This window comes from Elephantulus edwardii, unplaced genomic scaffold, assembly GCF_000299155.1.
Source record: "Elephantulus edwardii isolate Elephantulus edwardi_28Jun2011 unplaced genomic scaffold, EleEdw1.0 scaffold00167, whole genome shotgun sequence".
Classification (NCBI taxonomy): Eukaryota; Metazoa; Chordata; class Mammalia; order Macroscelidea; family Macroscelididae; genus Elephantulus; species Elephantulus edwardii.
Genome location: NW_006399917.1, coordinates 6,981,110 through 7,005,679, shown reverse-complemented (window position 1 = coordinate 7,005,679; position 24,570 = coordinate 6,981,110).

Below are 24,570 nucleotides of genomic sequence, written 5' to 3'. Positions count from 1 at the left end.
TTGTTCAAAATAGCAAGGAGTTGGAAACAACCTAAGTGCCCATCAACAAACGGATAGAGAAGCTGTGGTATGTTCACACAATGGAATACTATGTTGCATTTAAAAACAAGGAATGAACTCATGCAATATTATTCAAACTAGATGACTCTGGAGGACACTATGCTGAGTGAAGTATCTACATGGTGCCACTGTTGTAAAACAGGACTGATCTTGGGGTTAGGGAGAGACAGAAAAGATGGGTTCAATAATGTGTACTGCATTGAAACAGATGAGGCAGAAAACTGTTTAAAAGGGATATGTGATTAGGTATTTTTGTCATGACAGGAATCTAGAGCAAAGGCTACAAGGTGAAGTGGACCTGGGGGTTTGTAAAACAATGAAAGAATTGTCTTTTACTTTTCCAAGAGGGTAGTGTACTAAGGAGTAGGGTTGGGAGGAGAGGAAAGTACAACAATGAATGAATGGAAATCCATAGTCTCTATAAATTTTTACTGAAATTAATAATAAATTTAAATTTAAAAAATATTACTCCTTAGTTTTGCATAGTATTCTATCATGCAAATGTACTCTGGCTCAGAATTGTAAAATACTGAAGGGCTCAAGGGTCTGCGGCCCTCGGGCCAGTTTTTGTTTTTGGTCATACATTCTTCTAGAACATATAGCCCTGGTCTGTCCACTTGCTGTACAGAGGTAACTCATGGTTGCTGTGAAGCTGAACACTGTGACACTGATGTGTCAATTGCGATAATGCTTACCTATGTTGGACAGTGTTTGGTGGAGCTCCCTAATTCAAACAAACTTGGAAGCAGGAGTGGCATGCACTTCCACAATAGCTTGTCTCTGGAAACCCTATGAACCTGGAGAAAGGGTGAAAGTTATACAAGTCTTCAGGTCTTTTGTTCATGGGGTTGATATGAGTAATCTATGACTCAGTGGCACTTAACAACAACAACACTTGAAATATATTTAAAGCTCTTTTAACATAATTATTGAAATTTTAACAATACCTATAACTCAGTTATTTATAATTATATTTGATCTTTTGTTTGTGAAAAAAATAAAATCATTAAGATATAAAAAATGATTCAACAGAATGTGGAAATTATCAAACCATATTATTAATATCACATACAGATAAAAATATTGTTAAAGCACATCAAAAATGGCTACAACTGTATATTGAAAAGGAACTACTAGAATTCAAAGTGGGTTTAGAAGAGGCTGTGGCACCAGGGACATCACTGCTTATGTCAAATGGATTCTGCCTGAAAGCAGAGACTACTAGAAGAATGTTTATTTGTGTTTTATTGACTATGTAAAGGCATTTGACTATGTGAATCATAACTAACTATGGCTAACATTGAGAAGAATGAGAATCCTAGAACACTTAATTATGACTGAGAAGCTATTATTTGAACAGAGCAAGAAACCATTGAATGGCTAAAAATCAGAAAGCATATGCATCAAGGCTGTTTCTCGCTTGATTCCTATTCAATCGTGTGCTGGACAAATAAACCGTTGGAGAAGTATGACTGTGAAGAAGTATGTGGTGTCATGATCTGAGTAAAACTCATCAACATGCATTATTCAGATGGTACAACTTTGCAACCCACAATAAGAGATATGTCATTCCAAAGAGGACTACAGAGTGGGGAAGGTAGGTAATGGTACAACAATGATTGAATATTAAAAAAAAATAATAATAATAATCTGAAGAGAAAAAGGGGGCAATATTTCAACAATGAATGAATGAATGAAAATCTCACTTCTCTGTAAATGTTCATTAAAATAACAATTAATATTTTATTAAAAGAAAAGAGTGAGGAGCACTTGAGGCATGTGATGCAGAAGATCAAAGACTGCACCTCAAGTGTGTCAGAGATGAGATGGCATTGGACAGGACATAGTTTAGAGCTGTTCATAGGTTGCTATGATTTGTAATTGAATCCACGGCACCTAACAACAACATAAATTAATTTAAAATAATCATTCCACATCCAAAAATTATTACCCTCCAAAGATTCTTACATGAACCACATAGAAAAATTTTACCCTCCACTTACCATAAATAAATTTATTTGTAAATACTTTCTTTCTTAATCATCTTGGTAGAATATTTGTACACTCACTATTCTTTGTATTAATTGTTATCAGGTACCTTCAAATTGACTCCAACTAATGGTGACCAACAGATTGGAAGAGGTATGTATTTATTTCTGTTCTCAAGAAGGACAATCCAACTGAATGTGGAAATTATCAAACAATATCATTGATATTACATGCTAGCAAAATACTGCTGAAGATCATTCAAAAATGCTGGAACAGTACATAAATAGGGGATTTCTAGAAATTGAAGCAGGATTTAGAAGGGACTGTGGCACCAGAGGTATCATTACTGATGTCAGATGGATCCTGGCTGAAAGTGAAGAATACCAGAAGAATGGCTATTTGTGCTTTATTGAGTATGCAAAAGCGTTTGACTGTGTGTATCATGACAAGTTGTGGCTGACATTGAGAAGAATGGGAATCCCAGAGCACTTGACTGTGCTTATGAGGAACCTATACCTGGACCAGGAGGCTATTTTGAATAGGACAGGGGAGCACTACATGGTTTTGAATTGGAAAAGAAGTGTATCAGCAACATATTTTGTCTCCAAACCTGTTCAATATATATGCTGAGCAAATTATCTGAGAAGCGGGACTCTATGAAGAGGAGTGTGGCATCAGGATAGGAGGGAGACTCATCAATTACCTGCATTATGCAGAGTACCCAACCTTGATTGCTGAAAGTGAGGAGGACTCGATCAAGGAATGCAATAACTTTTAGTATGGATTTTGTCTCATTATCAAGAAAACAAAAATTCTTACCACTGGACTGATAGGCAGCATCTTGGATGAAGAGTAAATTGAAACTGCCAACAGCTTCATCTTGCTTGTTTCCGCAAATAACACCCTTGGTATGAGAAGTCAGAAAATAAGAAGACACATTGCACTGGGAAAATCTGCTGTTAGGAACTGGTCTAAATTATTGAGGAGTAGTGATATCAGTTTGAGGACTAACGTGTATCTGACTCAGGCCACTGTTTTTCTGATTACTAGCTATGCATCTGAGACCTGGACAATGAATATGGATAACAGAAAAAAAGAATTGATGTCTTTGAGCTGTGGCATTGGAGAGGAGCACTGAATACCCCATGGTTGGCCAAGAAATAAATAGATATGTCTTGGAGAGTGTGCAGCCAAAGTGCTCTTTGGAAGCAAGAATGATGAGGCTTCACCTTGGACATATTGCTAGGAAATGCTATTCCTTGGAAAGGGACGTGATGTTGGGATGGCTGGAGGGTCCGTGAAGGAGAGGAAGACCCTAAACAAGGTGGACTGACATGGTAACTACTGCAATGGTCTCGTGTGTCAGGAAGTGTGAGGATGGCACAGGACAGGACCGGTTTCACATCTTTTGTTCATGGGGTCACTATGGATCATACTGGACTCGATGGCACCTAACAACAACAGTGACTTGGTACACAACAATCTTACCCAATCCCATGTCCACATCATAGTCTCAAACCCATATTGTCATTACTGTTGACCTACATTGTGTGTGGGCTGCATCTCCTTTATAGACTGTCTGCATCATCACCATTCAACACTGCCTTCTTTTATTCCCTTCACTACCTCATGTTTTATGTAAACATATTTCTCAGATCCTCTCATTTCTTTCTATTATGTTCCAAAAGCAAGTTATTCCACAGAACTATAGAATTTGCTTTTGTTCTACATCTTCCTCACCTAGCTCCATCTAAACTGTCTTCTTTGTAATCTTGAGCTTCAGGGTTTCACTGCTTTGCTATCCTATGACTCTTAGAACATAAATATCTTTCATTATTTAGCTTCTGTTTTCCCAGATTCATTTTGAGCTATGTCTCCACTCTGTCTCCGCTCCCCCATGCCTTTGTGCTGTGGTGTTGGAGAAGAGTACTGAATAGCCCATGGACTGGCAAAAGGAAAGGGTGCAGCCAGAGTGCTCCTTAGAGGCAAGGATGACAAAGCTGCATATTTTGTACTTATCTAGGCAAGGCTATTCTTTAGAAAGGGACATTCATTCTTGGAAATATATTCATTCTTGAAATAATTCATTCTCTAAGGAGAGGGGAAGACCTCAGTAAGATAAATGGACAATGTGACTTCAGCAATGGATTCTAGACTCTCAGAGTCAGTGAATATGACACAGTATATGGCAGGTTTCAGGGTAGCTGTTCACAGGGTCACTATGAGTTTTACCTAACAACATAGCCATACTGTCCTCACTCAAATCCTTCTACTACAGGACCTTTGCAAGCACTAATTTCTTCATGAAAATTCCCCTTCCCTCTCTCTATATTTTCCCAGTTAGCTAGCCCTTAATAGATTTAATTTCTTAATGCTTTACTTGAAATTGTAGCCTTTCAGCTATGTACTTTCTCAGAAGAGCCTAATTTATATGAGACATAGATATAGTTTCTCTTTTTTATCATAATAGCCTAGAAAGTAGCAAAATGTCTAGCTTACTAAAAAAGTGAATTAATTTAGCATTCTAAATTTAGCTGATAGTGAATGACTATGCTCAAATAGATTCATCTCACTCTCTCAAAATATGACTTGTTGAATAGATTAATTTTCCTCATCACATATTCAGGACACAGTTGAAAAGTATCTAAGTGCGTAGTCCTGTATCACTCCAAATTGTGATCTATAAAACACTGCCAACGAAACAATATATTCAGTGATTGTGCTATTCATCAGTAAATATCAAAGAGGCGACTCCATAATAAAATAAGTTAATACCATTTCACAATATTGGGTAGTAGCACCCGTAATCTGACTGAGAAGTTTCATTCAACCTAAAAATAAATTAGTATTACTATGTTTTGACTGTGTTTTGAGGATGTTTTCTGTTTAGGACCATGGAACTAAAGAGAGGCACGTTGACAACAAAATTACCAACAGGCGTCCACTTGAGAGTTGGGTAATGAGTTGTGCTGATCACAATGTTCCTCATTATTTGTTTGCATACACCCTGGTGTGTCGTCTCAGAACACACGTGCAGAGACAGAAGCCAGGGCCTGGTTGTGGATTTGCTTCTTTCTTTCCAACACAGATGTTTGGTGGCACTCAGGAGACAGGGCACTGCCATGATCCTGTGCCATGTTTACGTTTGTGCTTATTTCCAAATATATTTAACTGGTTTGAAGCCATGAGTTTTTTTAACCATATTTACAATTATAGCTCTGGGTGACATCATGGGTAGTTTACTATGTTTCCAAAAAGGTACAAAAATTTACTTCTGAGAATTACTAATGATTCTAGAAGCAACACTATATATTCTAAGAAATCCAACTCAATATTTTTATGGTAAAATTTAATGCTTGCCTCTGTTTTCTTACAAAAAATGGTTGAAGGAAAACATCTAAAATTTGTGTGAAAGCTAGAAAATCTAAATGCATACATTTTTGCTACATACAATAAAAAATTACATAACAATGAAACTTAGATCCTAAAGAAAAATTACACAATGAATTCAGTTGATAGAAGATAGTTTAAATTCTTCAAGTATCCAAACATCCTGAAGCACAACTTCTACTTTTAACTCTCTTCTTATGTTTTTTTGAGTAGCTATTCAAGTTGTCTTAAACTGAAGAAAATAATACAAAAATGAACTGAGAATAGAACAAAATTAATAACACTAAATGATGCAAAACTCCTTGACTAAACTGAAATTAAGTAGCTACATTTACATAAAGGCTGAAACAAATTTAATATAGATAATAATCCCTATCACATACTCCTTGCATGCTTAGCTCTAAACAAGGACTTCGAAAAAAAAATTTTTTCTCAGAGGACAAAATTGAGTATCTATAAGGTTGGATATCTTGCTCACTTGACTTAAAATTGATAATAAGCACAAGTGTAAAAATCAAAGTAGTATCTTTTTACATAAAAATATATCTCAATTTTAAACCCTGAAATCTACTTTGTAACTGTATAACAAAATATTTCTATTTCAGTGTCCAATACTGCACAGGCACTCAATATGTATTGATAGAAGGGAAGAGAGAAGAAAGGATACAGAGAGGAAAGAAAGCTTTAGCTTTTGTTGTAATTTCAGGTAGTTTGTAATTTTGTTTAGTTTAATTTTCTATGTCTACTTATCCTAAAAGGGTGCCTAGCGGTAAGGGGTTGCATGGCAAACCCAAAGGCACCCAGTTCAAATCAATCAGCAGCTTGACCAGAGAAAATGGACAATCTCCTCGTCTCCGTGAATATACTTCACTGAAAATGGGATGGAGGGTCAGCTATGAGTCTGCTGCTACTGGACGGTACACGATAATAAGAACAATACTAGAGCTCTAGTAACCTAGTGGTAAGGAGTTGCTTTGCCAACTCACACGTATGCAGTTCAATTTCATGAGAGAAATTGCACAGGAGAAAGATCGGCAAACTCCTCTCCTGTAATTTACAGTCTCTGAAGGCGTGCAGATTGCTGGAGAGTCAGTTATAAGTGAGTTCCCATTAGACACCACCTAACAACAATACTTAATAGGAAGGAGCTTTGGTGGCACAAGCCTAAGCACATTCCTCAGGCAGTACGAATTCACTAGCAGCTCTTGTGGGTGAAGACCAGCAACCTCTACATTGAAACAGATGAGGGAGAGAAGAGTTTAAAGCTATATGTGATTGGGTATTATGGTTATCACGAGAGTCCAGAATGAAGGTTGTCAAGTGGAGTGTACTCGGGGCTGGGGGAGGCGGGGCGTGGGGGAAAGGGAGCAGGAAGGGATTGTATCCCAATGAAGGAATTTTTCTTTTACTTTTCAAAGAGAGGAGCAAACTGGGTTGGGGGAGAAGGGTGGGCAGGGAGAAAAGTGCAACAATCAATGAATGGAAATCCAAAATTTCTGTAAATGTTCATTAAAATTAATAAAATAATTTTTAAGAAGATAATTTAAAAAAGAAAATGGAAAAACTGAAAAAATGACATTAAAGTTAGTGGATTTAAAACTTATTTGCTTTCAAACTATAATATTTGACGTTCAAAATATTTTAAAATTATATTATTTACATATTTAAAAAAATAAAAAGATGTGCCATCTCCTCCCAAGCAATTTACAGCTGCAAATTTGCAAGAGAGTCAACTATGAGTCAACTCCAACTCAAAGGCAAGGAGAAAGCCAAAGATGTCAGTCAAACATAATGATGACTTGCGAAATTTTAATCAGATATTAGAATAATAAATTTTAAAAAGATCAGTTGTGAGTGAAAAAGAAGAGTGTATGTAGATAACTGTCTTCTGGTGTTTAAATAAAAAATTTTTTTTTAAAGTGTAACCTTTTTTAGATAACTCACTGCTTTTTTTTTAATTTTTAACTTTCTGACTTGGAATCATAACTAATTGGGGGGGCGGGGAACAAAACAAACCAAAAGATTTAGGTAAATTTTATTCTAATTCAGAACCAAGTAAAAATACCCCTTAGGACTTTCTAATCTGTAAATGTTAAGAGAATCAGCCTACCACATCCTTCTCCTATGGAATAAGACATAGGTTTTGCACCACTGACCTTCAGTCAGCAGATTGTGCTCCACCACTGTGCAACCGAGGTGCCTCAGAATTATATTATTGTTGGTGTTGTGTGTCATGGAGTCAGAAGCAACTCATAGTTGACCGTCTGGTGGGCTTTCAGAGGCTGTTACCACACAAGCAGAGATAGATGTCCATTCTTTTCCTACAGAACAGCTGATAGATTCGAACCACATGCCTTTGGGACTGCAGTGCAGCTTCTTAGCATGAGTTCGCCATAGCTCCCAGAATTATATTGCTGTTGTTGTTGTTGTTGTTGTTATGTACCTTAGAGTCGCTTGAGATTAATAGTGACTCTATGCACAACAGCTTTGACCTCTACTCTATCTTGAGCCAACTTCATTGCCTCTAACACAGCTACCCTCAACACCCCGATCAAGGAGTCAATACATCTCATCCAGGGTCTTTCTCTCCTGTGCTATCCCTCTACCCTTCCAAGCATGATGTTCCTCTCTAGGAACTGGTTCCTCCTTGCAACATGCCCAAAGTATGTCAGATGAAGCTTCAAAATTTGTGCCTCCAAGGAGTATACTGGTTTCATTCTTCCCAGGATAAACCTGTTTGTTTTCCTAGCAGTCCATGGTATATTCAATACTTTTCTGCAGCACCACAACTCAAAGGCATAAATTCTACTATTATCCTTAGTCATGTCCAGCTCTCAGATGCATAACAATTAATTGTGAAGGTCATGGTCTGAATCAGGCGCATCTTAGTCTCCAAACTGATATCATTGTTCTTCAGTACTCTGGAGAGATTCTTGACAGCAGATTTTCTCAGTGCAATTTGTCTTTTGATCTCCTGGTTGCAGGTATCAAGTATTGACTTGAAATCAAGTAAGCTTAAGCTGTTAATAATCTCAATCTCTTCACCATCTATCATGATGTCTGTTATTGTTGTTGTTATGTGTAGTTGAGTGACCTGTGACTCATGCAAACCTATGGACAATAGCCCTAAACCCTGCTCTACCCATCCCAATCTTATTCTCTCTGATACACCTACCCCCATTACCCTAGTCACTGAATCAATCTAGCTCATTGAGGGTCTTCCTCTCCTGTGCTGTCCCTCCACAATCCCAGGCATGACATCCCTCTCCAAAGACTGATCTCTCCTTGCAACATGACTAAAATATGTCAGATGAAGCTTCAGAATTCTTGCCTCCAAGGAGTAGCCTGGTTTAACCCTCTCCAGGATGAACCTATTCATTCTCTTAGCATTATTCAACACCATCTTCAGCATCACAGATCAGAGGTGTCAATTCTCCTTTTATCATCCCTAGTCATTTTCCAGCTCTCTGATGCATAGCATGTGATTGCAAAGACCATGGCACATATCAGACTCACTTTAGTCTCCAGACTGACATCGTTGTTCTTTGGTACTTTGAAGAGGTCTCTGACAGCAGACTTTCTCAGTGCCATTTGTCTTTTCATTTTCTGTCTGCTGGGGATAAGAGTGTTGGTTGTGGAGCCAAGCAAACTAAATCTGTTTACAATCTCAATCTCTTCTCCATCTATCATGATGCTGCCAACTGGCCCAGTGATGAGAATCTTTGTTTTCTTGATGTTGAGCTTCAATCCATATTGAAGGCTGCAGTCCTTGACCTTCTGCAGCAAGCGCTTCAGGTCCTCCTTAATTTCAGCAAGCAGGGTTGTGTCATCTGCATAATGCAGATTGCTGATGAGTCTTCCTTCAATCCTGATATCACATTTCTCCTAGATAGAGGAACTTAAATTGCTAGATATAAGTGATAAAAGTAATGTGTTAAATGTTAATGTATATTTTTATCTTTTCTAAATTTATTAGTATTTGAATACCAGCCCCAAAATATTATTAATAGTGTTCCCTATTGATAGAATTGTGTTCAATTGTAAGCATGGATTTCAATGTTTTACTTGCTCTTTCTATCTGTTGTTCCTCTGATGAAACCAAGTTAGAGTGATATTTTAAATAAGGGAAAACTGCAGTTACAGAACCGAAAAAAAATGAGCGTCCTCTGTACCAATTGATTCATGGATTATTTTCCTAATCTTTTCCACCCTTTTCACATTAAATGTCTCAGGGTTTAGTCATATTTCAGGAGCCAATTAATCTGTAATAGGTTGCAAATTAATGACATTATATGTAATTTAACTTAGGTTATAGATGTCTTAACCTTTGCTATTTAATTTAGTTTACAGTTGTCTTAACCTAAAGTGACTAATGTGACAAGAAGATTGGAAATCTAACGAGAAAAGTAATAGGACAGAAGAATGAAATCAGAAAGGAGAAACATTAAAGGAACCCAGCAATGTAGCTCCAAAGAATGGCATGTGTCTTATACTCAGCTGAGCTGAGCAAGCTGCGTTTTCTGATAACCCTAGTTTCTGCCATCATGCTTTCCCACTCAAGTATTTTTCCCCATTTCTGAAACCTGTTATGAATCATTTTCTAGATCAAAGAAGAAAGAAAAAAAGCACCTCTAAGCAATTTGTCAAGTATATTACAAAGAATAGAAATTCTCAAGATATGTATCAGTCTAAGAAATTACTTCTCATAAGTAACCACTTACAGGAGAACACTTGCCTTTCTAAATCACCAGGAATCAACTTTATTGAATCAGTCTTCTTTTTTTTTCTCCTGTTGATCTGAATTTCATTAAGCTGTTCTTTAATGCTCCATGACTTTGTTTGCTCGGGATTTACATTAGGCAACCACATCCCTTAAGCTTAATTAAGTTTGTTCCTGCTTTGAGCATTTTTCTCTGTTCCACAACAAAAATGAGGTAAAAATCAAGGGACACTCATCCATCTGTGAAGCTGTCAGTCCATCATAACTCAAATATTGATTTGGGGGAAGGTTGTGACATTCCCTAGGTGAGCATGTCAAGTTTGTTGACAGAGTGCTCTCAACTTAATTGAATATGATGTCTGTATGGGAAGTGATGAAGTATGTCAGGGATGTATACGTTTTCTCGCCCCCTGTGTGTGCAGTAGAGGGTGATGATATTCCACTGTGAACTGACCAACTCCATGTGCCTTGTCTTATTACTTCAGTATTTTTCCTCTTAAAGACCTGGGAGCAATACAGTTATTCATCCACGAGATGATTATGCATTAAAAAAACCTGAAGCATGAAATATCCGATAGGGAGAGTCATAAATGATTTGCCACATGAGTAATAATTTTAATTTGGTCACTAAACTTGCAGTGCAGTTTTACTCATCTGTAATATGGGAGTAATGATCATCCTTCCTGTCATTAACCGCTTCTCAGCAGTGTTGTAAAGATTAATTTATGTTCTTAAATGGCTTTTCAAATGAAAAGTGCAGAGTAAATGTTAGTTTCTAAGGCATAGCTCTGCCTGGCCTAAGCTGACTTGGTCTCTGATTAGCAACTAAAATGCTATACGAGGAATCAAATTTTGAATGGAAAATAGCAGAGGAATAATTTGCGGTTGTATTAAACAGCAAAGAGAGATATGATTCTCCATACTGTAACAAAAATAAAGCAAAAAGATCAGCTTCATCAATTTAATAAATCATTACTTTTCTGTCTGATAGAAAGAAACCTCACTGATTTTCACCCTAAAAATTGCATTGTATTGCACTAATAAATTATACAAATTAGCCCAAAACCATTTCTTTTAGTAATGCATGCAAATATAGTCTAAGGTAGCGTTTTGTAGAGTCTTAATTTCTCAGAGTTTAATTTGGCTCAAATATACATTTAAATGATTGGTCACTAAGCCCTCAGACTATTTTACATCTGGTAAAATTATAAGGTGCAAATTCATATAAATACGAATGAAAACAGAAGCAGTCATTTTTCAGCATGTTGGGACCCCTTGTTAAAAATTAATATTGCTGTGAAAGTCAGTCAGAGCCAGTTCTTAACAGTGGATAAGAAATTCTATCATTAAAAATGTCTAGTCTCAAATTCATTCTGTGAGTGAAGCCATGTCACTAAATATTGCAGGCTCCTGACTCTTTTTCTCTCAAAATGTACTTTTTGTTTAATATCATTTTTGCAATCTTTTTTCTTTTTCTCTTTAGATGTTATTCTAATTGAATTCTTTTTTTAAAGCTCTTTATTCCGGCTTTTAAAAATACCCAGAACAATACTCCATAACAGACACAATGTTCCCCTTTTATGACAGAAGAAGAATTGATCCCTTTGAGTTATGGTACTGGAGAGCATTGAACATGGTCAGCTAAGACAATAAAGAGGTCCTGAAATGAGTAAAACCAAGTTGCTCCTTGGGTGCAAGGATGAAGCTCCATCTCAAGTTCTTTAGTCATGTTGTCAAGAGAGACCAGTCCTTAGAGAAGGACATTATGTTTGGAAGGTAGAGGATCAGCACAGGAAAGAAAGACCATGGATGAGATGGATTGACACAATAACTGTGGTAATAGGGTTAGGAATATCAGAGACAGGATCTGCCTACAGTCAGGGATCTTTCCAAATTATTGAGGAGCAACGATGCTAATTTGAGGACTAAGGTGCACCTAATTCAGATCATAGTATTAAGAGCTCAAAAATTAATAATGATGACAGAAGAAAAACTGCTGCCTTTGATTTGTGGTGTACTGCCAAAAAAATAAACATATATGTCTTGGAGAAGGTACAGTGAGAGTGATCCTTGGAGATGATGAAGTTTTTCTCATATACTTCAGGTCTATTGATGGGAAAGCCCATTCTTTAGAGAAGGACATCATGCTTGGAAAGGTGAAGGGACAGAAAAAGAGAGGAAGACTCTCAACCAGGTAGATTGACACAGTGACTGCAACAATGGAATCAAGTGTGTCAGAGATTGTGAGGTTGGCACAGGTTAGGGCAGAGATTACACGTGTTTTTATTAGGGTCACTATAAGTCATACTCAACCCGATGACACCTAACAACAATCAGAAATTATGCACCTGAAAGCTAATTCTCACATCAACTCAAAATTCTCCATTTCTACTGCTTCTTCTTTCCAATCCTATTATCGTTGCATTAGTACATTAACACCTCAACCACCATAATTTAGGTATCCTCAAAATTGTTTTCTTTCTCCTTTGAAAATTCAACTAACTCAAAGTTTTCTAAAATCTTTTCCTTAAACACTATTTATTATTGTTTTATGTGCCATTAAGTCATCTGCCACTCATAGTAACCCTGTGCACAACAGCTTTGAATTCTGTCCTATCCTGAACTAATCTCACCATCTCTCACACACCTGTTCCTATCACCTCAGTCACTGTATCAGTCCATTTCATCTAGTCCCTCCACCCTTCCAAGCATTAAGTCCTTCTCCAATGAATGAATCATCCAGGAAATGCGCCAAAAAGTATGTGAGGCAGAACTTCAAAATCCTTACCTCTACAAAGCAAGGTGGATTCACCCTCTCTAGAACAGACCTGTTTGTTCATTGGCAGTTCATGGTGTGGTCAATACTCTTCTACAGCACCACAACTCAAAGGCATTAATTCTTCTTCTATCACCCTTATTCATTGTTCATCTCTCTGATATGTATATAGCAAGTAATTGTGAACATTATGGCCTGGATCAGGTGAACCTTGGTCTCTAAACTTCTGTCTTTGAATTTTAGCAGTCTGGAGAGGTCCCTAATAGCAGATTTTCCTAATTTACCTAGTCTTTTCATTTCCTCATCGCTGGTTCCAAGAGTAGTGATTGAGGCGCTGAGCAAATTGAAATTGTTGATAATCTCAATCTCTTCTCCATCATGTTGTTGTTGTGTGCTGTCTAGTTGCCTGTGACTCATAGTGACCCTATGTATAATAGCTCTGAAACTTACCCTGTTCTGAGCCAGTCTCACTGACTTTAATACACCTCCACTCATTGCCCTAGTTACTGTATCAATCCATCTTATTTGTGATCTTCCTCTACTTCACTCTCCACATTTTTGAGCATGATGTTCTTCTTCCTGACCACATGCCCAAAGTATGTAAGTCAGACCTTCAAAGTCCTAGCTTCTTGCTCCATTGGAGAATGAGGGGTAATTTCTTGCTGTGCCTATTGGGTTGAACTCAATGATACACAACAAGAAAAAAAAAGGGGGGAGGAAACCGTAGCCTCCAGGGAGAGGTTTGGTTTCATCCTCCCAAGACAGACTTACTTGTTTTCTTGGCAGTCCATGGTATGTTCCACACTGTTCTCCAGCACAAGTCATAGGCATCAATTCTTCTATCATCCTTAATCATCATCCTGATCTTTGATGCAAAAAAGGTAATTGCAAAGACCAGTGACTGGATCAAGTGCATCTTTGTCTCTAGACTGACATCATTTCTTTTCAGTACTCAGGAAACGTCCCTGACAGCAGATTTTCCTAATACAATTTGTCTTTTGATTCCCTCACTGCTGTTGCCAAGAGTATTGATTGTAGAGTTGAGCAAGCTATAACAGTTAACAACCTCAATCTGTTTTCCATCCATCATATTGTTACCACTTGGCCCGGTGGTGAGAATCTTTGTTTTCTTGAATATTTGTATATTCTAAATTTTCATGCTCCATTTACTTTTCTGTAAATTTTTTTTATTTCCATCCCTATATTTTTTTTCATTATTTTCTAGGAGGAATTCTGATGGTCTTTCCATCTTTCAATTTCTTTTGGGATTTTTTATTTTTTTATTAGCAGAAATATAAAAGTTTCCTCATGGGGATAATAGAGAAGATAGAAAGCAGGGGAGACTTTTCAAATACTCTTCAAATATTTTCTTTATTTCTTAAGTAGAGAGAATGCAATTATATTTGGTAGTTATGTCCATTTTCATTACAGTATCTTACATTTAGATTAATATTTTTTCCTACATATTATGAAATTTGCAGGAGGAGGAAGGGCAATCTCCTCTTGTGTGATTAACTGCCTCTGAAAACCCATCAGCTATGGGTCAGTTCTGACTAAATGATACACAGTAACAATTATGAAATTAGGAGCGCCTGTAGCCTAGTGACAAGAAGCTGCATTGTAATCCTGAAGGCACACGGGTCGAGGTCTCCAACTCCAAGGGAGAAGGATGGGTAATCTGCTCCCATGCAATTAATGACCTCTGAAAACCTGCCAAAGGGTCGGCTATTGGTCAGTTCCAACTCTACACTACCCAACAAAACAATAAACATTATGAAATTGGAAAAATATTCTCAATTTCAGGATAAGTTTAAAATTTTATTTTATAACAAATGGAGAAAACTTTTTTTATTATAACTTTTCATTTTTAGTCTTGAGTTGAATATACTAGTAGAACTATGTTGACCTAGTGGGTAGAAAGTGGTGCTGCTAATCCAAAAATAGATGTTTTGAATCCACCAAATACTCTGCAGAATATATAGGGATAATCTCCTCCTATGAAGTTCTCAACCTCTGAAAACTCTTTGAAGATTGACTGTTTCCCATTTGATGCCAATGAGTTTTTGAGTTGACTAATATGATAGACTTTAAGTACCAGATATTTTTTAGTACTTTTAATTGGTTTTCATACAATAATACCTTTATAGTATGTTTCATTCATATCTATTGTGTTTTATACAATCTTTCACTTACATTGTTTTATACATTCATATACATTCTATTTTATATTATTTTTATACTATTTTCTCATAAAATTCAAATACATTGTTTTTCACACGAGATTCTTCTCATTTCCCTCACCTCTCCCTTCCATCAAATTGAGCAACCCTATGATTAATCCTCTCCCACCACACATCCTTACCTCTCTACTTCCACCCTTCCCTCTCTTGAATACTAATACTCATTCTACAATAATGATTTTATTCCGTATTTGTCCATATTGGACTGAGTTCACTCAGCATAATGCTCTCAAGTCCCAAGGTAGCTCCCTAGAAGTGAGATTGGAAGACTTCATCTTGCTTACTTTAGAGATATAATCAAAAAGGCAAAGAGGAGGTAAAACTACCTCTATAAGATGATATGATAGTATATTTAGAAAACCCTAATTACTCCGCAAGAAAACTACTGGACATAGTTGACCAAATCAGCAAAGTGGCAGGATACAAGATCAACATAAAAAAAAAATTAGTTGGATTTCTCTACAGTGACAAAGAGAATATAGAGCTGCAGCTAAGAAAAACAATACACTTCACAATAGTTAATCACAAGATTAAATACTTGCGAGTAAATCTAAACAGAAGCACAAAGGATTTATTCAAAGAAAATTACAAAACATTACTACAAGAAACAAAAAGAGACAGTGTGTGAGAAGTGAAAGAATATTCCTTGCCCATGGTTAGAAAGACTCAATATTGTAAAAATGACAATACTACCAAAGGTAATTTACACATTCAATACAATCCCAATCCAAATATCAATCCCATTCTTCAATGAGGAGAAAAAGGCAATCTCCAGTTTGATTTGGAATGGAAAGAAGTCCAAATAAGCAAAGCACTCCTTAAAAATAGAAACAAGGTAGGCAGCATTTCACTCCCTGATTTCAAATCCTACTATACTGTCGTGATGGTCAAGACAGCATGGTACTGGTACAATGACAAACACATAGATCAATGGAATAGAATTGAGAATCCAGACATCAACCAATCTACCTACGACCAACTGATTTTGACAAGGAGATGAAATCAGTTAAATGGGGAAATGACAGCCTATCAACAAATGGTGTTGGCAAAATTGGAAAACCATCTGCAGAAAACTCAAGCAAGATCCATACCTCACTCCATACACAAAATCCAACTCAAAGTGGATCATGGACCTAGGACTAAAACCAAGGACTATAAACTTCATTCAAGAAAAGCTTGGAAGAACTTTAGAAGCCCTAATCCACAACATAAACAGCCCTCCAAGCATCCTAAAAAATCTACAACCAGGAGAAGATAAAATAGATGAATGGGACCTTCTAAGAATCAAATCCCTCTGCACATCCAAAAACTTCTCCAGCAAGGTAAAAAGGGAAGCCACTGACTGGGAAAAAATATTTGGTAATGACATATCAGAGAAAGAACTTATATCTAGAATTTATAAAACACTTGAGCACCACAACAAGATAAAGGTAAACAATCCAATTGCAAAATGGGCACAGGATATGAACAGACACATCAACAAAGAAGACATTCAGATGGCCAACAAACACATGAAGCAATGTTCAAAATCTGTAGCTCTAAGAAAAGATGCATCTCAAAACAACTGTAAGATGTTATCTCACCCCAGAAAGAACAGCAAAATTTTACAGAACAGCAAACAACAAATGCTGGTGAGATTGTGGAGAATCTGGAACCCTTATTCACTGTTGGTGGGAGTGTAAAATGGTGCAATCACTATGGAAGGCTGTATGGCGCTTTCTCAAAAAGTTGCAATTAGAGATACCATTTGACTCAGCAACTCCACCACTGGGAACATACCCCAAAGAAACCATAACCACCAACCAAAGAGATATATGCACACACATGTTTACCGCTTCTTTGTTCACAATAGCAATGAGTTGGAAACAAGCTAAGTGCTGATCAACAAATAAATGGATAGAGAAGCTCTGGTATATTCACACAATAGAATACAACACTGCATTGAAAAGCAAGGAACTCATGAAATATTATACAAAATGGGTGACCCTGGAGAACATTATGCTGAATGAAATATCTCAGTCACAAAAGGACAAATACTGCATAGTGCCACTGTTGTAAAACAAGACTGACATCAGGGTTGGAAGGAGACTGAGAAAGATGGGATAAATTATGTATACTGCTTTGAAACAGATGAGAAAGAGAACTGTTTATAAGGGATATATGATTAGGTATTATTGTCATGACATGAGTCCAGAAGAAAGGCTGCATAGTGGAGTGGACTTGGGGGGATGGCTTGTATAACAACGAGAGAATTTTTCTTTTACTTTTCAAAGAGAAGAGTGAACTGGGTGTTGGGGAACAGGGAGAAAAGTGCAACAATGAATGAATGGAAATCCAAAGTCTCTGTCAACTTTCATTAAAATTAATAATAAAAAAGAATATTTTTTTAAAAAAAGAAAGACTAATATAATAACTAGAAAAAGATAACGTGTTTGCTAAGAGTCAATTAAAACAAGGAAAACTTTCCATACCATATATTCAAAACAATGCAACAAGGGCAGAACTAAAAGAGCTTTTTAACACTTGCCTGACAATAAAGCAGGAAGACCAGGACCAGGAATCTGAGGGTCAGATAGGCCCAGCTGCAATCTGTCCTGACTGAAGAATTGCATCTTGAGTATTTCCTACCTGAATTATAATCTGTTTCTATGTAATAAACCCCATGATCTCAGTATGGTCTGTGAGTTTACTGTGGTTCTATGCTGGATTACTGAGTCCAGTCATGAAAGAGCCAGAGCTGAGAAGGAGAGATGGTTAGTGTTAGAATTCACAGAGAAGGTACAGTAGCATGGGGATGTGTCTGACTTGATAGATATCAGCTTTGGGCTATTAATATTGTGGAAGGGGATTCTTCCAACATGTATGAAGATACTGGTGCTCCAAAGCTTGGCTTCATTGTTTTTACAGTTTATTGAGAAGCAAGGGTGATGAGAGAGTTCATCTCACATATTTGGGTCAAGATATTATTTGAAAACATCCCACTTGGTAATGAAAAGGTCCAACAAAAATGAGCAACAACTTCAGCATTTTGGTTTGACACTGAGGCTGTAACAACAGGTGAGTATGAGCAGAGCAGGGACTATGAGTATGGCAAAAAGCCAAATTCTGTTACATTGGGTCAGTGCTGACTCCATGACACATAACAATCGCTATCATTGCCATTGGGATTCCACCTCTTCCTTCTTTCATTTTCACCTTTTCTCTTCTATTTTTGCAGTTGTTATGTGTGATCAAGTTGACCACATCTAACAATGCCCTATTCTTTTTTCCACTTTTAAAGAATTTATTTTACACATATTATACCTCATAATTTGCCATTTTAAACACAGAACTCCCTAATCTGACAATGGACAGACAAAAACATTCACCTTATTATAAACAAGATATATTATCACTTATCGTCTTCAAACACTATTGCACTTTTTTTTTAAATTTAGGTTGTTTATTTTTCATTTCAGTGAACATCTACAGAGATTTTGGGATTCCATTCATTCATTGTTGCACCTTTCTCCCCGCACAAACCCCTCCGCCCTCCCCCCATTTGCTCCTCTCCTTGAAAAGCAAAAGAAAAACTATTGCACTTTTAATGTTATAGTTTGACAATGCGTTCTTGAAACAATCTGCAGACAGCTACTGTTGGACAAAGAACACGTAGAGTAGACGCTGGGCTGTCCTCAATGGTTTAGTAGGAACACGCTTTACAAAGCCCTCGCTCTCAAGCAGTAGGTGCAGCTGCAGGGTGCTGCGTCTCCTCCAGGCAGCGAGGCAGAGCACCCAATGGTGTGGTGGAACTTGTGGCTTTTGCCCAGGCTGAGGCTCTTGCATCTGGCTGATGTCAACCGGCGCATCTCCCGGTGTTTGTGGACAGGCTTTGTGATCCACTGGGTGTCAGAATGCCTTCTGATTGCTTTATAGAATGGATCAATGAGGATAACCTCAAAGAATTTTTATGTGGAATCTTCACCCATGCAGTTCGGACCCTCAGGGCCCCGCTGGCGGCTAGCTCAGACTGGAGCCTCTGACAGAACTTGAGCTGGTTCACGCCCGTGGTCTTAGGGACTGGGCGTTTGCGGCCACCCCGGGGGAACTCAAATCCTGTAGATGACGTAACCTTGTTTGGCCTTGTAGGCCAGCCTGCACCTTGTCAGGCCTCCTGGGGCCGGTGCAGCGCCATACTGCCAGCAGCAAACCTGCAGGAGGAAAATGTCCTATTCTGAGACAACCTCATTAGAAAATTGGCACACCTACCTTCATTACCCTAGTTACTGTGTCAATCCATCTCATTTGGATTCTTCCTCTCCTGTGCTGTTCTCCCACCCTTTTAAGCATGATATGCTTCTCCAAGGATTGGTCCCTCCTGGCAACATGCCGAAAATACGTGTGACAGAGCTTCAAAATCCTTGCCTCCAAGGAACAGCTTAAGTGGCTTCACCTTCTCCAGGACAGACCTGTTTGTTCTCTTGGAAGTCCATGGTATGTTCAATATTCTTCTCCAGAACCACAAATCAAAGACATGATCCTTATTCATTGTTCAGCTCTCTGATGTATGGTAAGTAATTGCAAACACCATGGCCTGGATAAGGCACACCTTAGTCTCTAGACTGACATCATTGTTCTTTAGCACTCAAGAGAGGAACCTAAAAGCAGATTTTCCTAATGCAATTTGTCTTTTGATTTCCTGACTACTGGTGCCAAAGTGTTGGTTGTGGAACTAAGCAAGCTGAAGTTGTTAGCAATCTCTTCCCCAGCTAACATGGTGCTGCCAAGTAGCCCAGTAGTGAAAAACTTTATTTTCTTGAGGTTGAGCTTCAATCCATACTGAAGACTGCAGTCTTTGACCTTTTCCAACAAATGCCTCAGGCCCTCCTCCATGTCAGCAAACAAGGTTGTGTCATCTGCGTTACAAAAGTTGTTGAGTATTCTACAATCCTGATGCTATAATTTCTCCTCATAAAGTCCAGCCTTCTGAATTATTTGTTCCACATATAGATTGAGGAGATACAGTAGCAAGACATAATCCCAATGCACTCCTTTCCTAATTTGGAAACATGCAATGATTTCTTGCTCTGTCTTGACTACTGTCTCCTGGTCCATATATATGTTTTACATGAGCACAATAAGGTGTTCAGGCATTCCCATTCTTCTCAAGGTTAGCCACAATTTGATTTGAAGCACATAGTTAAATGTGTTTGCATAGTTAATGAAACACAGATAGATATTCCTCTGGTACTCCCTGCTTTCAGCCAAGATACATCTGACATTAGTGATGATATTCCTAGTGCCACAGTTCCTTGTAAACCCAACTTGTATTTCTGGTAGTACTCTGTCAATATATGTTGCCAGTCATTTTTGGATGATCTCCAGCATGATTTTTCATTTGTGTGATATTAGTACTTTAACTCAAAAATTATCACACTCTGTCAGATCACTTTGTTTTGGAATGGATCACTTCCAGTCATTTGGTCAGGTGATTGTCCTTCAAATTTCTTGGCACTGCCTGATGAGCACATTCAGTACTGCATCTGTTTGTTGAAATATATTAATTGGTATTCCATCAATTCCTGAAGCATTGTTTTGTTTTGTTTTGTTTTTGCCAGTTCCTTCAGAGCAGCTTGAGCTTCCGCCTTCAGCATCATTGCTCCTTGACCATATGTTTTTTCACTAAATTCTGCTACATCAGCCAATTTATTTTTCTTTTTGTATAGTGACTTTATATGTTCCTTCCATCTTCTTTTGATGCTTCTTGGATCATTCAATTTTCTGCATTTAATATGGCGGTGGTGGTGGTTGTTACGTGCCATCAAGTTGCCTGCGACTCATAGCAACCCTGTGCCCTAAACCCTGCTCTATCTCGCACCAATCTTATTGTCTCTGACACACCTGCCCCATTATCCCAGTCACTGAATAAATCCCTCTCATCAAGGGTCTTTCTCTCTTGAGACGTCTCTCCACCATCTCAAGTATGACATACCTCTCCGAGGACCGGTCCCTCTTCAACATGTCCAAACTATGTCAGATGAAGCTTCAGAATCCTTGTCTCCCAGGAACAACCTGGTCTCATTCTCTAGTATGAACCTGTTTGTTCTCCTAGAAGTCCATGGTATATTCAATACTCTTCTCCAGCACCACAGATCAAAAGCATTAATTCTCCTTCTATCTTCCTTAGTGGTTGTCCAGCTTTCTGATATTTGCAAAGTAATTGCAAAGTCTATGGCCTATATCAGGTGCACCTTAGACTCTAAACTTTCATCATAGTTCTTCAGTACTTTGGAAAAGTCTCTGATAACAGACTTTCCGAATGCAATTTGTCTTTTAATTTCCTGGCTGCTGATCCTAAGATTGTTAATTGCAGTGCCAAGCAAACTAAAGTTGTCAACAATCTCCATATCTTCACCTATCTATCGTAATCTGCCAATTGCCCCAGTGGTGAGAATCTTTATTTACTTGATGTTGAGCTTCAGTGCATATTGAAGGCTGCAGTCCTTGACCTTCTGCAACAGGTGCTTTGGATCCTCCTCTAGTTTACCAAGCAGGGTTGTGTCATCTTGCATCCTTAAATACGGCAACTCAAGGTTTGAATTTGTTCTTCAGTTCCTTCAGCTTAAGAAAATGTCGAGCAAGTTTGTCTCTTTAGATTTTCTGACTCTAGCTCTTTACACATTTTTCTATAATGATATGCTTCCCAAACTACCCTTTAAACCACCTGTTCAGCTCCTTAACTTTCTGATTTCTTCCCTTTTCTTTGGCTTCTTGACACTCTAGAGCAATATTCAGAATCTGTTCTGACATCCATCTCAGCCTTTTCTTTCTTTATTCAGATTTCAAATTTTAAAATCAACTTTGGATAAAATTCTCTCCAAAATATGTGTGGAATATATTATTCTCTCCAAAACAGGTGTGGAAATCCTAAGCCCTCTGTTTTTAAGTGTGACTTAATTTTTTTTAATACAGAGAAGTTTCATTTTTTATTTTAATGAGAGCTGACAACAGCATGTCCTAGATGATATCTCATTCTTCCTATGCATCTGACAGTTGGAGGAAGAACAAGAAGAGAAAGCAAGGATCATATGAAGAACACTGACTGCACAATGGACTGTCAAAAGAACAAACAAATCTATCTTGGATGAAGTGCAACCATGGTGCGCCTTAGAGGTAAAAATGGTGAAGTTTCATCTCATATATTTTTGTCATGTTGTAAAGAGGGTCCCGCCTTTGGAAGAAGATATCATACTGGAAAAGGGGGAAGATCAGAGAAAAAGAGGAAGACCTTCAACAAGAAGGATTGACACATGACTGTTACATTGGGCTAGAATGTGATTGAGACCAACAGAACATGGCAGAGTAGGTCCAGGTACATACAGGTCAAATATTCATAGGAGACTTGATAGTACCCATTAGTAATAACATCAAAACTAGTAGCGGAAATAAGCAAAGGATATTGAGTTCACATTTTAGCCTCTTAGATTGTAAAAAATATAAATCCTTGGATTTTTATCTTTTATCTATCAAAATTTCTTTTGCTCTTAAGTCAGTACTCCACTAAATTATTAACTTTAAGTTTCTTTCAAATAGTGAAACAGAACTCATGGAAAGGAATTCAATTTAGACATGAATATGAAATATTTCATAATTAGATTTATACCTACTATAAAAAATATACTTAAGTAGATTCAGTTACTGGTGTTACAGTTCTTCAAACATGAATAGGCAAACTACCTTATCTGTAGTTTTGTAAAAATGGGGTTTTCTAGAATGTCTGTCATAGTATACTTAGGTAACATGTCTCTGATTTTTTTTTTTTTAAAACTGACTTATTAGCCAGATCCTCCAAATCAGTCCATAAATAAAATGCTCTACTTTATTTTCATTTTCATCTTCTTTGGATTACTTATATTCCCTAACATATTTCTTTCTTCTTCACAATGGTTTGTAAGCCTCATGAAAACAATGCCATTGTCTACTGTACTCAATCTTATATTTTCAAACCCTAAATAAGGATCTTACACGGAGGATGTTGAATATAAATGCATGTTAAATAAATTAAAAATATTTGCAAACATATTAGGGACCTCTCCAAAGTACTGAAGAGCGATGGTGTCACTCTGGAGATTAAGGTGCACCTGAGACAGGTCATAGTCTTTGCAATCACTTACTTTGCATCAGAGAGTTAGACAATGACTAGGAATGATAGAAGAATTGATTCCTTTGAGCTGTGGTGCTGGAGAAGAGTATTTAACATACCATGGACTACTAAGAAAGTGAACAGGTTTGTCCCAGAGAGTGTTAACCAGGCTGTCCTTGGGGCAAGGATTCTGAAGTTTCATCTGACTTTGGACATGTTGCAAGGAGGGACCAGTCCTTGGAGAAGGACGTCATGCTTGGGAGGCTGAAGGGACAGCACAAGAGAGGAAGACACTCTGTGAGTGGTATTGATTCAGCGACTAGGGTATTTGGGGTAGGTGTGTCAGAGACAGTGAGCTTGGCACAGGATAGAGCAGAATTTAGGGTTGTTGTACATAGGGTCGCTGTGAGTCTCAGGTGACTCTACAACACATAACAACATTTATGGCACTTTAGGAATAGTGTTAACTATGAATCAGTAGCATTTTTATATAGTTTTTATTAAAACTGCTATCTTTCCCCTCCCATACTAAAATATATCATCTATTTTTGGTAGAGGGCAATTCTGACAGAACTCTCATGTTGATTTTTCTATGAACATCTCTTCTCAAGATTTCTGAAGCTCTTTGGCTCCCACTAGCTCCAGATGGCATAATTACCTTAATGGAGAACTTTATAGTTAGTTCTTCAAGAACTATTTTTTACATCAATTAGTAAGACAGGATGAGTTATGAGACCACAGTTAGTGTGAAAAGTCAGAGTCAACGTTTGCTGCATTATAACTCATCAGGGAGGATGTAGGTAAATGATGGATAGACCACAAATGTCTTACGAAATACCCAGTGTTCAGTGAGCTACTAAAAATGGAGAGAACACAGCAATCCTAAAGATTCCCTGAACCACAAACACCAATCAGGATTTAAATTCGACAAAGTAGAACTGTTTGAGCCTATTTATTACAACAGTTTCATTCAACGCACAAATTTTAAAGACGTCATAAATAAATAAATACAATTTCTTTTTATTCTGAACTTGATATCTGTGATCAAAAGCCTCATTTCAACCTCTAATAGAAATAAAATCTCATACTCAATTGTAACACTTATTCTAAAATATATATCCTTTATAAAATGGATATAAAGATAATATCAATTTGTCAGAAATTAAGGTATTTACTAAGAGATAAATTGTCCTGTGTGAACACCTCTAGCTTTCTCTCAATAGCTTTTGTATGATCCTCTTAGTGCTTGCAACTTTTTAATCAATAAGGTTAA